Genomic DNA, 14257 nt, shown 5'->3' on the forward strand with positions numbered 1-14257 from the left:
GACAACGAGATGCCGCTAACGCCGAGCGGAGCACCACTTATACATCCCGCTCGGCTTCAAGTCGCTGCAGGCTCAGCAACAATATCGACGTCCCATACAGACAACAGCGAGGCCTCGCAGTGTAAGAAGAGGCGTACAGAGGAGGAAGAAAAGTTGACAACGATGACGCTACATCGACGTACTCCCTTAATGACATGATACAGATGGATACAGAAGCATCCAAGGAAGACGAGGGAGCTTACACAGTGGTCACCCATCACAAGAACCGAGCTACGGGGATACCGGTGGTGTTCAGAACAATCGCTGCCGAGGACTCCTTCTGGAAGGTGAATCCCAATCGCATGGCATCTGAGATAATCTCTGCCATCAATGAGAAAGTGACATCATCAAGAATCAACAGAGACGGAAGTTTTTGTGTTGCAGTACGGTCTTTGTACTCGGCAAACAAGTTGCTACTGATCAAGAGTCTGGCTGGATTGCCTGTACATGTGATGATACCTCAGTCTTACATGAAGACCCTAGTAAAGATAAGAGATGTTCCACTCGAATACAGTGATTATGACCTACTGGAATATCTTAAAGATGCTGGAGTAATCTCAGTCACACGACAAAAGAGATGGGCAAGAAATGAAGATGGAAGTGCCACAATGCAGCCCATACGTAATGTAATACTCCAGTTTAGACATGACATGCCATTGCCAAAAAGAGTTGCTCTCGGCTTTACGGTTCACACTGTCGAGGAATACATTGAGCCGGCGATAAGGTGTTACAACTGCCAGAGATACGGGCATAAGGCTAAGACTTGCAGGGGAACCAAGAGATGCAAGGTATGTGCGGGCGCAGATGATTACAAAGAATGCACCTCGAAGCGTCAACCTAAGTGTGCCAACTGTGCTGGACCACATCCGGCATCGTTCTCAGGCTGCTCTCGAAACCGTTTGGCATCAGCGGCACAAAGAGAGAGAATTGTAAAAGGGTACCATAAGATACAAAGAGGTCCAGCACCCAATGCGGATATAGTCGAAGATGTTCCTGTGGCACAAAGAAATGCAAAACAGTGGCGCCACGACTCTTACTCGGAAGTATTGAAGCGCTCAGCACCAAAACATCGCGTTGGCAAAGAAGTCCGGGCCCAGGGACATGCTGAAGTAGAACTTTCTGCCGGGCCAGACACAGCCAAGGAGCCACTGAATACCAAAGGGAAGGGTCACAGCAGCTTGCTGAGGAAAAATTCTTCAAGAAATGCGATCTCGGCGGAGACAGCCGCAAATGAGCAAGTCATTTTGCCAATAATCTTTGTGGCTCTTAAAGCAATTCTACGATCCCTGCCACAAGCAGGTTCTTTACCAGAAGTGAAATTGCTGCTAGATGTTGAGCATCTTCTCTTGTCGTAATCATGGCTACCGGACTAGCTAACTGGTACAAAAGAAGTGCAATATTCCAGTGGAACTGCAACGGTTTGCAGAATAAGAGTGGAGATTTTCGGAAATTCGTCGCTCAGCACGGGTTTCCGATTTTGTGTATTTCCAAAACAAGAGTATCCGCTAACTTTCGCTTGTCCAATTATGTGGTGTACCAAGCAGAACGTCCTGCTGCAAAAAGCAGAGTGATGTTGTGTGTGAGACGCGATATTCCGTCGACACTTATGGCTACTTCAAAAACAAATGCGCCGGAATTTGTTAGATGCAAGGTGAAGTTTGGTAACGTTACTGTAACTGTAGTTAGTGTTTACGTGCACCCTCGAGCAAACGTTTCATACGCAGAGTTGGCTGCAGTGTGTAGATCTGACCGTGATCCCATTATTATATGTGGTGATTTTAACGCGCACCATGAATTGTGGGGTAGTGAGTGTTGTAGTGTAAGGGGACCTGCTATAGTAAAAATACGCGAAGATTATGGTTACACTATACTAAATGATGGTTCTCCGACGTTTCTACGGGGGCATAACTACTGCAGCGTACTAGACATCACTGTGTGCTCCTCTGAATTAGCGGCTGGAGCAGACTGGACTGCAGACGCTGATACAAGAGGAAGTGACCACTTGCCAGTATTCATATATCACCCAAAGTTGAAGAAAACGAGAAATAACCGCACAACAAGAATTACAAATTAGGCAATCTTTCGAGAACTACAGAGACAAAATCTTGAACCTTGTTCTGACGCAGAAACGTATGCATCGAAGATAAAAAAATTTCTAACAAAAGCAACTCGTGCAGTACCCATTCCAGATGGGTATTCGGGTGTTGACGCTGAGTATGAGAGGCTTCGGGCAATACGACGCCGATCTGAAAGAAGATATCGCAGGTCGGGTAATTTAGAAGATTTCAAGGTTGCACAGAAAGTACATTCTGCAATGCATAACCAACTGCAGAAGCTTTCAACCAAAAGGTGGCAAGATTTATGTGCCTCACTTTCTCCATTTACCTCGGCGCCTCAACTGTAGAACATGGTACGCGCCCTCCGACAGCCAGTAGTCTACTCGAGACCACTACAGGCTCTAGCGCTGTCTCGAGGAGTTAGCGAACGTGTGATTGCCGAAGAATTTTGCGATCTTACACTGAGAAATGGAGAGACCGCCCAAACTAGCGAATGTAAATCCTCAGCAGAATCAGCTTCGGCGGTTGTAACAAAGTTCTCTGCGATCAGTTCATCGGATCTGGATGACAGCTTCACACCAGAGGAGCTCCAATATGTGCTGTCTTCAGTAAAACGAACAAGTTCACCAGGAACAGATGGAGTTACATACGCTGCTCTTGCTAATTTGTGCAAAAAAGTAAAATTACACCTGTTGGACATCTATAATAAAAGTTGGCAAGAAGAAAAAGTTCCGGAAAGTTGGAAGATATCAAAATTAGTACCGTTGCTAAAGCTAGGGAAGAGCCCTATGCAGCTGGACTCGTTTAGGCCGGTTAGTTTGACAAGTTGGTTTTCAAAAGTGATGGAAAAAATGATCAATGAACGAATTTTATGGTGGCAAGACATGAAAAAACTACTACCAGAAAGCATAGCCGGCTTCAGAAGAGGTAGATGCACAATGGACTGCATTCTGGATTTGGTCACAGATGTGGAAAACCAACGAACGCAAGGAAACATCACTGTCACTGTATTCCTTGATGTCCACCGAGCATACGACACAGTCAGTCACGTTCACGTTCTGGAAGGCCTGGCGTTACAGGGATTCAAGGGCAAGATACTGCGCTGGATCGCTGACTTCCTGAAGCACCGGAAAATTTTTGTAGTTACGCAGGAGGGCCCAACGTCAGAACATGTCATCAACCAAGGAGTGCCACAGGGCAGCGTGCTAAGCCCTACTCTCTTTAATGCAGTCATGGCGCAGCTCCCGTATAAACTTCCACCTAACATCAGATGTTCAGTGTATGCTGATGATATAAGTATATGGACGTCTGGTCTATCGTTTTTGGATATACAACAAACTCTACAAGAAGGATTGGATTATGTAGACCGTTTTCTAAAAAAAAAAAAAGAGGTATGGCACTGAGTCTGGCTAAAACAGCCATACTTCCGTTTACATTAAAAAGACCTGGAAATTTCCAGATTATTCTGCAAAATCAGCCTATTCAAATGGTTAAAACTCATAAATTCTTGGGAGTAATTTTAGACCGGAGACTAACATGGTCGCCTCATGTCCAGTCCCTGGAACAAAAAGTGAATCAGGCCATTTGAATCCTCCGGCATCTCTGTGGGGCCAAATGGGGTGGTACTACAGAGTCGTTATTAGCCCTACATGTTGCCTGGATACACCCCATCGTAACTTACTCACTGCCTCTGCTACACGGACTCCCAGCCTCCACCGAAAGGAGACTTCACTTGTTATTGGCAAGGAGCTTGAGGGTACGTCTGGGTTTACCACGGTCAACTTCCAGTGCTTTAGTGTATGCGGAGGCTCGAGAGCCACCTTTGGCAGTACTCCGAACTAAAGAAACATCTCGAAATTTATTTAGAATTTTCACGCAACATGAAAGTCATTTTTATCTGGTGCACTAACACAAAGGACGGCAACGAGATTACAGGATACTATATCATCATTTCAAGCAGTAGTACCAGAATTTAAACAATGGAAACCTTCGAAACCACCTTGGACGCTGCTACTTCTCAACGTTATCCGTGAAATAGACGGCATAGAGAAGAAAGCAGACATGGCACCTCTAGTAGCGGCACAGTTGGTACTTCATCAGCTTCATGTAATGCATAATGAAAAAACGAAGATATATACAGACGGATCATGCACAAAAGAAGCGTCAGCCCGTGCGGTCTTTATACCCGAAATTCAGAAAAAGAAGATGTACAAATTATCGCACAAATCTTCATCAACGACAGCAGAATTGGTAGCTATCTTTGAAGCAGTTAAGCTTATCTGCGAGAATACTGAGCCACGAAAATGGGTGATATGCACTGATAGCAAACCTGCTCTTCAGCTAATCAGAAATGTGAAATCACTTTACAAAAATGGTGAAATAGCACAATGTATCGCAGAAACTGTGGAATATGCCTCATCGCAGGGTAACAACATCGTATTCCAATGGATACCCAGCCACATTAGAATAAAGGGAAATGAAGATGCGGATAGTCTCGCGAAGAAAGCATTGAAGGAAGGACGGGATTGCGCAATCCCTATGTCTGGGGCGGATATTCGCCATTTTATATCGCAAGGAGCTATCCATTGTTCGATGGAGAAGTGGTTTGAGAGCCCTAAATCAAAGGAAACGGTACTTTATGAAGTTGATCCACACAGAAAATTTTCCGTAGCGACAGACCTCCCACGACACCTAGAGACATTAATCCACCGACTTAGATTGGAAGTAGCATACACAAACAGCTTCCTGCACAAGATACATCGATCCAACTCACCGGAATGCCATTGTGGTCATGCAGAAGAAAATGTTCGCCATATTCTTTTGGAGTGCGTTAAATACGCAAATGAAAGAGAAAAATTAAAGAACAAATCAGCAAGTGTGGACAGACGACCCCTCACAATAAAGAAACTACTTGGACCATGGCCTGAGATGCATCTACAGAAAAAGGCAATAATCTTCCTGACTTCCTGACAGACTTTTTAGGGGAGACTGGACTGGACAAGCGCCTATGACTGACAGCCAGAGATGGGTATTATATAAAATGTGGTCATGTATATACTGACATTAGATTAGTAAGGTGTGCGTGTAAGTAGTTTATGACTGTGTGAACTGCGCGAAGAAAACTGTGTATTGGCATGATATTTGAACTGGTTTCAGTGTGCTATTATGTTTTTTTTTCTTTTCCGTATTGTTAATTTTTGGGTACCGTTCTGTATTATTATTTTATTTTTCGCTGCAGAACTTTGTGATATGGAGTAGCCGAGGCAATAGGCACCTCAACCTCTCCACAGCAAAACAGTTAAAACAGAACAGAACAGAACGTTTGGTTTACGTGTATTTTTTTTTTTGTGGTTGTTGCGCTGCGCTTGACAAGATGCACAAGCTATGTAATCACACGCGTCATGGAAACAGAGTGTCATCGCAGCGACATTCCTCTCCCCCTTTCCTTTGGCAAAACGTATATTTGGGCTAGATGAAATGTTAACGTTTCACACAAAATTAACAGTTTTGGTGGCAAAATTCGTTAAAAAAAAATGAACGTCACACGCAGCCGATAAAGAATGGCTTACCTTTCACTGTTCTCCAGCCCGAACCTCTCCGACGTCTTGACCGGTTCCCTGGCTTGTATTTGTGGCGGAAGGTCACTTCGCACATCCGACTTCAGAGACACCCAAAGCTCTCGCATGGTATCATACCCGCACACGTAGCGGCGTCAGGAGTCCATTCAGCCCATTCGGATAGCGTCGGTTAATGCCGAAAGCCCTGAATGCAGACGTAGACGCATGCGTCAAGTGTGCGACATTGCAGCATTCAGGGTCTGTTAATCTGCGCTGCTACTGCGTCTCAGTGGGACGGGTTCACGTCCTTCAGGTAATTACCTCCCGATATGGGGTGTCAAGGGCTGAAGCGAAGGATAAAAAAAAAAAGAGAGAAGGACTATTTGCATCATCTCGCTAAGCTCTGGGATTTCCTTCTATGCAATTGGCTGTAAGGTGATAAGTGCTGGCAAGAGTGCAATATACCGGGAACTTATGTAAGAGAACATTGTTCCCATTTGCAGTGGTCCTGCTTATTAATTCAGTGATTTCCGGCCAGTTTTTTATGTGTTATCAGTGATGGGCCTTCCTAAGCAGCCCTTGGGGCTGATTAGATGAGACCCTGATATCGTTTCTGTTTGAATGCGTTTGCGTCATGTGAGTAAAGCTTTAGTACAGCAGCGGTGACGGAGGACCAGCCTCAGGTGTTTATTATGGCGCTTGATATCAAGAGAGATCATGCAAATGTAGGTCAGCGCTGACGTCAGCAGAACGTCATGGCGTTCAGGCCCACCGCTGCTCTCTTCTTGCACGCACGTCTCATTTGCCGAAAGAGAACAAAATTGATTTGTCAGAACATAAACTTGCCGGTAATAACATAAAAACGCCTTCGTGATGAAAATGAGTGACTTATTACACGGAAGCAATTTTAGATGGAAGACATGAGAAGCTCGTAAATTATAGAACGGTATCCTATAGCTTTCCCGTATGTATGGCTTTACTAATACGTTAAAGAGGGAAGATATCACCACAACTTGTTTTAAGGGTGATATTCAAGAAAGCATCAATAAATGATTCCCTCGGCATTGCGTCACCAAACTAATCGCATAACCTTTTATGAAGCAGGGTCAAAAACAAAATGCCCCATGCGATCATATTTTTTGGTGTACAGGGTTGTATAGGCTTCATTACAAATATGACGGAGCCCACTAAACGTTGCATTTAGTTTGCAGTGTATACGCGCTAAAGCAGGTAGAGTAAATCTATATTATGCCACCATTCATTACAATGACTTTCTTTTAAAGACGATAGTCTTTCTTGGGGACCTTCCACGCAAAAGCTTTGGTCTGTCTGTCTGTACATTTGCCTGTTTGTCCACCGTTACCGCGAACCGGGTACTCTAAACAGCACCAGCCGATACCCCGAACGGCCGACCCCATCCGCAGCGCCCACCAATGGTGCTCAAGGATCAGCGTTCGTACGTGTGCGATTGTCAATCAAAAAGCAATTATTGCGCGTATCTGAGGAACCATAACAACACATATATATTCTGCATGTTCGTCGTTTACTAGGAAAGGCATACATAAGTAATTTTGAGGACAGTAGCGCTTATTACGCTGCACTGACCATGCAACGCTTGCACGGAACGGGGAGTGTTTCCAACGCTTTGCTAAGACGAGACGGTGGTGGCACCTACCCGTCGCCTTGCGTTCTACACCTTATCACCTATGAGACGGGCGCGCACGCCCGTGTCAGGGCCATGTGCTTTGTTTTCCAAGAAAAACTGCCAGATGGCGCCCATGTCTCACGTATGACGTGACTTGATGCGCTCGTTCGCCTCCGCTGCACGCTCGAGGCACTCAAACTCAGCGCCTCCGGAATACCATTCACCAATTTTCTTGCGCAGAACACCAAATAAATGTTTTGTTCAGTCTCTCCACACGCAAGACTATCGCCTTTCGATGACATTTGCAGATTACATGCTGATATGGTGACATTTTTTTTACTAACGCTCTTATCTTGATCACCAAACGATCGTGACACATCACCACACTGACGTAGCAAAAGAAAATATCCACTGAGTGAATGAAGATGAGTGGGGCAAAGCATTCATCAGTCCGTCCATGCTCCTGTCCGTCCGTTCGTTTTTGTTTCTGTCTATCCGTGCGTCCACTCATCCGCCCCCGTGTGTCCGCCCGTGCATCTGTCTGTCCACGCGTCCGTCCGTTCGTCCGTCCACCTATAGTGAACACTCCAGGTACCGCCATCTCGCATCTTTTCATCCTGTATTCGTCATATAGAAGTACCGCCTTCCAGCAGACATTTCAAGGACTGAACGAGAGGTGGCTACCTAGTATGACTACTACTGTTGCTACTACTACTACTACATACATCGGGGACGCACGACCCACAGGTTAAGGAGCTTCGCCCCTAAAACGTACTGTTCTAGTGCACTAGAAAGGTGGATAGTACTGGTACGATTAGAATGCGTTCAATCTGTGATGGAACTATATTTGATATTTATAATTGTTGCTTGGTCACGTGGGTAATAATGAGTTAAATACGTATATTGTTATGGTTGCAAGCCTTTTCTCTGAAACATACGCAGACACACCCGCTGCGAGTATATGGAAAGGACAGGAGCTGTTTCCGAGCACCCGACCGCAATCAATTTGCCATTTCATTGCATTACGACAACTTCGCGTCAAGCTTGTAAGAAAGTAGTAATTGTTGCTATGCGGAGTTGTTGAAAATGCATCTGCTGTGTCTGCTGCAGGTGTATACAGCCAAGGGAATGGCGAAAGCGCTGAGTCTGTGCGCCTACATGCTTTTTTTTTGTGCATTCCTATAGATTATAAGTTATTTTGTTCGAAGCTGTTAGAAAGTCCCGTGCATAGTTGCGTGCTGGGGCCTCATCTGGATTTGTCGCCAAAGCACGCAACCATGAAAGTGTACACTCCAGACGAGATCGGTGAAAGAAACGCGTCCAGTCGCAATGCTGATATTTATCGTATCGCCTTCGCCATCAACCTACTTCTTTCTGTGCGGCTCAGTTCGAAGGCCACTTTCAGAAATTTCCGATCGGCCTTTCTATGCCTACTAACAACCTGTTTACACGGTGACTTAACTTTGCAATCTTATCAACTTATCTGGTCGTCTGCCACTCCCGACATCACTTTTCTTATCAGACGCACATTTTGTCACCATTAGAGGACACCGATTATCAGCTTTACAAACGACATGACCTGTCCATGTTTTTGTGTGAACTAAGAACATGCCGCCCCTAGTTGCCGTAGCTAAGTGTATATAGCGTTTAATAAAGGATGCTGATAAATTTTCGGTGGCGGACATTCCTATGAGTGCGAAATGTGAAACGAGCTCTTGCCCATAGGCATGGGACGGGGAAGGGGCATGGGGGGGGGGGGTCCCCTCCTTATGGTGTTGGAGGGGAAGGGGGTTCAGATCTGCCTCTTAGTTGCACCAGAGTCCTTCAAATTTTGAAGGACTCTGGGGAAGGACTCCGGTTGAAGGACTCTGGTTGAACATTGAAGGACTCTGGTTGCACTCTGTCGGACCTGTTAAGTCATCGTTGAAGGTGCCGAATCACGGCTGCGCAGGCTTTTGACGATAATAGATGGGGGAAGGGGCTGATGTACTTTGATGTTGCATTCCAGAACTGTTTAATTTTCAACCCTCATCTCCGGAAAACCAAGGACTCGAGGCAGAACGTTTCCGAAGAGCGCGCCATCTCTTCATCATTATCTTCGCGTCCTTTGCTGAGGGGCTGTGCGGAAGGGTGACTCTTCCTGAACGAAAACCTTGAGCACGCCTGTTTGTGTGCCATGCCTCCGGAGCTTGTCATACGTCAAAGACGTCAAAATTATTTTCCAAAGGCTTCTGGTATGGTGGCACTTAAGACATGGAAGGCATTTTTGAGGCATAATTCTGCGATCTCAGTAAAAGTATACTGCCATCTACACCGTTTTCTTCCGGTGTGAAAGTGCTGCAATCATCAGTAACTTATATATAGGTAACGTTTGCATAGTAGTGGTGCACATCTTAGCTTCCTCCCAAGTTTTCTTTACAATCTATAGAAGACCCGGCTACAAACGTCCGCACTGAGATAACTGCTGTCCTTAAAACGCTCAACAACGCGTCAACGCCTTGTGTGCTTGTAGTCAATGTTCCATTTTTATTTAACTTACTTTCAATTTTACGTTGTTTTATTCGTAGCGCATGTCTTTTAGCATCTTGTATTAGCCCTTTCCCTAACGTAAGGTATACACAATCAATCTAAGAACTTGTTACTCCCTCTCTCTCACCACTGTTTCTTCATTCGTGCATTCCTCCTTTCCCGCGGTAGTAGTCATTGCATACTTTAGCTTCAGCTACTCTGCTAGTATATGATGATCTAGGTCTCTGCCATGCTTCCACGAGTTTACGACGAGTTCTAAAGCGTCTATGAACAGAGCAGTGTCATCTGAAAACTGCAGATAACGGTCACTTTAAGCGTCTGAAGCGTGCTTATGATTCGTCACTCGCTATCACATCACCAGCTTTCACTATCGTTCGCTGAGAAGAAATTCTATATTGAGATAGATAGGTTGAGTGAACAAGAATAGCCCCGTCGCGGTGGTCTAGTAGGGGCTAAGGTACTCGGCTGCTGACCCGCAGGTCACGGGATCGAATCCCGGCTGCGGCGGCTGGCTCCATTTCCGATGGAGGCGGAAATGTTGTAGGCCCGTGTGCTCAGATTTGGGTGCACGTTAAAGAACCCCAGGTGGTCGAAATTTCTGGAGCCCTCCACAATGGCGTCTCTCATAATCATATGGTGGTCTTGGGACGTTAAACCCTACATATCAATCGAGATAAGTTGAGTGAACAGGAATACGTGCCTCGGACAGTCTATAGCCTACGCTTCGGTATCGAAACGTGGACAGGCCCGTTGTTGACGAGTCGATATTCAACCTATCCGCACGTTGCGTTTCCGTGTATCGGCTCGTAGCATCGCTTACGAAAGATATTTTCAGTTTTTCCGGGCTTTAGCGAATGGTCTTGATCTCTTTGAGGCGCTATTTTGGGTTGGCCGCATTACGAGAGAACGCGCGCTCTCTATCGGCATCCACGGCAGCTACAGGAGCACCGCCTTCATCGCTTTTTTAGTGTTTCTTCGCACTTATATTTTGTTGTTTCGGGGTTGCTCAGCCAGTTTCTTTCATTCTACCCAGGTGGCGACGCTGCCCCTGCGCGCTGGTTTTACAATGTTGCTGGCGCCAGATTGTACTCCTTTCCTCCGACGACCTATTCACGTAAGGAAAAGGAGCTGTCTTCTTTCTTGTAATACACTCTTTTTCTTCCGTGCAAATAGAAGGGTGCAGAATTTCGCGTGCTACTTCCGTTATTGCGCCGTAAGTGCACAGATAGGCATCTGCTGTGGTTGTACTTTTGATTTTCTGCTTGGCCAAAGGAAAGAGAGAACGAATTTGCTCTCCGGAGAGCTACCTGTGCGCCTTTACTGTAAAGACTGAAACGGGGAGAGCGTAACGAAAAAAACAAAAAAAAAAAAACAGTGCAGCTTGCTCGAGGCTGTGTCAGCGCAGAGCTATAGTGGACATGTTTCTGCTTCTCTTGTTAACCATCTATACAGAATGCTTGGATTGGGATCGAGTGCGTGCCTATTCATGATGATGATAATTTTCTACCTCTAACACACGGCAAACCAATCATAACAGCTTGGCTGTAAAATTCGATAATGAAATAAAAATCACAGCATATCCACGGACTGAATGATGATGAGTGGGGCGAAACGTCCGTCCGACCCTTCGTGCATCCGTCCGTTTGTTCAACCGTGGGTCGATCTGTCCGTCCGTGCGTCTGTCTGTCTGTCTGTCTGTCTGTCTGTCTGTCTGTCCGTCTGTCTGTCTGTCTGTCTGTCTGTCTGTCTGTCTGTCTGTCTGTCTGTCTGTCTGTCTGTCTGTCTGTCTGTCTGTCTGTCTGTCTGTCTGTCTGTACGTCCGTTTAGTGAACACTCCGAGTACCACCATGTCGCATCCTTTCATCAAATATTGATTATATACAAGTACCGCCATCTAGTGGACATTCAAAGAACTAAACTAGAGGCAACATAGTCGCCTAGGTTATGGAGGTGACTACCTACTACATACATCGAGGACGCACGTCAAACAGCTTAAGGAGCTTCGCCCCTAAAAGTCTATTTCCTGTGGAATATACCCGCTCTTTCGGCTATGTGCCACCAGTGCTTACAAACGGGAGACGTATGGGTGACGCCTTAAGAAGTTTCGCCCCTAAAAAATTACATCATCTCTCGCTAAAGAGAACAATGCAAAGCAGGTGGCCCGCAGTTTGCTTTTATTTAACACGCAAGCTGCGAATTTTCATGGTTCAACAATGCATAGGAGAAATCTCCCACCAGCACTACCTTGAAGGTCAAGATACAGTCTCTACATATACAGGGTGGGCAGTGCACAGTTGTGCAGGGCGAACAGTCAGGTTATACCATCAAGAAACTCGCAGCCATAATCTGGTATCCATTTACCAAAAAATACATTGATAAAGTAGAATGCATTCAAAAGTGGGCGGTTTGATATATATGCAACAGCTTTGGACGCACTTCAATGACAGCCTTGCTAAAAAGAGCCAATCTACAAACCTTGACACAAAGAAATCATGTTCTCAAATAAAATGTCTCTATTACCTTTTTAAGTGACACCACAGTGTTGATATGGCCGAGATCATCTCCTTTTCTACAGGTTATGCTGCAAGACAGCGACATGCGCTAACAATCGCCCCTTTCACTTCTCGCAACAACTGCTTAAATTAATTTTTTTTCCCAGGGTCATAAATGAATGGAATCAACTGTCCAACAATGTGGTGTTGCAGCCATCTCGGAATTTGTTTATGTCCCATATTGTGTAACTAGCTTATTTTCCTTTTCGTTGTGTTAATACCTGTATTTGACATGTCGTTGCAATTTTATCTATATCGGCATAGATTTTGTATCACATGTAGTTTGTTTTTCATTGTTGTTGTTTGCCCTACTAGTTGTATCAAATCTTTGTATCCCATCCTGCGAAGATACCTTAATGGGGTTGCAGTATATGTAAATAAATAAATAAATAAATAAATAAATAAATAAATAAATAAATAAATAAATAAATAAATAAATGCTGCCTGCGTCAGCAGTGCAAGACGAGAGAGGGGCGTAGAAGATAAGAGAGAAAGGGAGAGGACACACATGCGTAGTAAAGGTGGTCACGCTGCACATCGGAGTGAACTCGACCACAAGATGCTTCGCATTAAAAGGCAATATTATGAACAGGTTCATGTTCTGATTTTCAAAATAAACGGTTCTAACCCTTCGGGATTTTCGGTTTCTTCCCTCACAACACGGTGCAACAGGACGTACTATAGTGCTTCCCCAGTTTTACGGTGGGTTTGTTGTATATCCTCGGTGTTGTTGTAATTACTCTCCAGCATATCTCGTGAGCAAGGGAGAAGCTACAGTGAATGCTTTTGTACCAAAGCGAAACCCGGCAGTAGTAGCCTGCGAACAATTGAAAATTTCGCACGGCGAATCCAGTGGTGCCGTGTTCGATGTAGTCACCGAAAAAAAAATAGCACTTTTTTGCGCTTTTGTCTTCGCGATGGACTGTTGTACAAGGTGAATTTCTCGGCAAAGGTGTGTGGTATTTGCTAGTGGTTCCCCAAAGCCTGCGGTATGGCGTCCTCTATTTCATGCATGATGACCCGACGTCTGGCCATCTTGGATTCATCCGCACTTTGCATCGAACTCAAGAGCGCTTCTACTGGCTTAAAATGCAACAATGTACGAAGCAATACGTCTCCAGTTGCGACAAATGCCAGCGCCACAAACGTCCTACAAGCAGTCCGCATGGCCTCCTTCACCCTATAACGCCACCCACAACACCTTTCGAACAAGTTGGTATCGACCTGCTAGGACCGTTTCTGCGGTCTTGCAACAACAACCGCTGGATCATAGTCTGCGTCAATCACCTTACCAGATATGCGGAAACTGCTGCAATACCATCTTCCACAGCGGATTCCGTTGCCTCTTTCCTGTTACGATCCATCGCTCTTCGCCATGGTCTACCTCGTGTCATCCTCATTGATCGCGGTCGCCAGTTCGTCGCCGACATTGTAGAGGAATTGCTTCGTCTCTGCACTTCACAGTTTCGCCATTCAACGCCATATCATCCCCAGACGAATGGCCTTGTGGAACGCACAAACCGCACGCTTAGTAGTATGCTGGCTATGTATGTATCCTCAAATCACAGGAGCTGGCATGACATTTTGCCATTCACCACCTATGCTTATAATACAGCGAAGCACGAAACCACGGACTTCCCTACGTTCTACCTACTCTACGCTCGACCATCCTGAAGCTGCCTCGATACGGTACTTCCATACGAGCTCCATACGGACGATTCAGTTGCCCAAACACTGTGCCGAGCTGAAGAAGCCCGCTAAATTGCCCATATTCGCACACTGGCATCGCAAGATCGCTCCAAGGAGAGGTCTGATTAACGCCACGACACCGTTTTATTTGAAAAAGGGGATCCCGTGTGGTTGTGGACCCCTCAGCGG

At 45.5% G+C, this 14257-nt stretch overlaps 1 protein-coding gene across 2 annotated transcripts in view; it reads right to left on the bottom strand.

Annotated features, from left to right (window-relative positions):
- Positions 1-5926, bottom strand: part of LOC119171767 (acetylcholinesterase) — a 28464-nt gene extending 22538 nt beyond the window's left edge. For both annotated transcript variants that reach the window (XM_037422599.2, XM_037422601.2), the window contains exon 1: positions 5666-5926. The gene's annotated coding sequence lies outside the window, so the exon portion shown is untranslated. The remainder of the gene's footprint in view (positions 1-5665) is intronic.
- Between the last annotated feature and the right edge of the window lie 8331 nt (positions 5927-14257).

This window comes from Rhipicephalus microplus, chromosome 4 (genome assembly GCF_043290135.1).
Source record: "Rhipicephalus microplus isolate Deutch F79 chromosome 4, USDA_Rmic, whole genome shotgun sequence".
Lineage (NCBI taxonomy): Eukaryota > Metazoa > Arthropoda > Arachnida > Ixodida > Ixodidae > Rhipicephalus > Rhipicephalus microplus.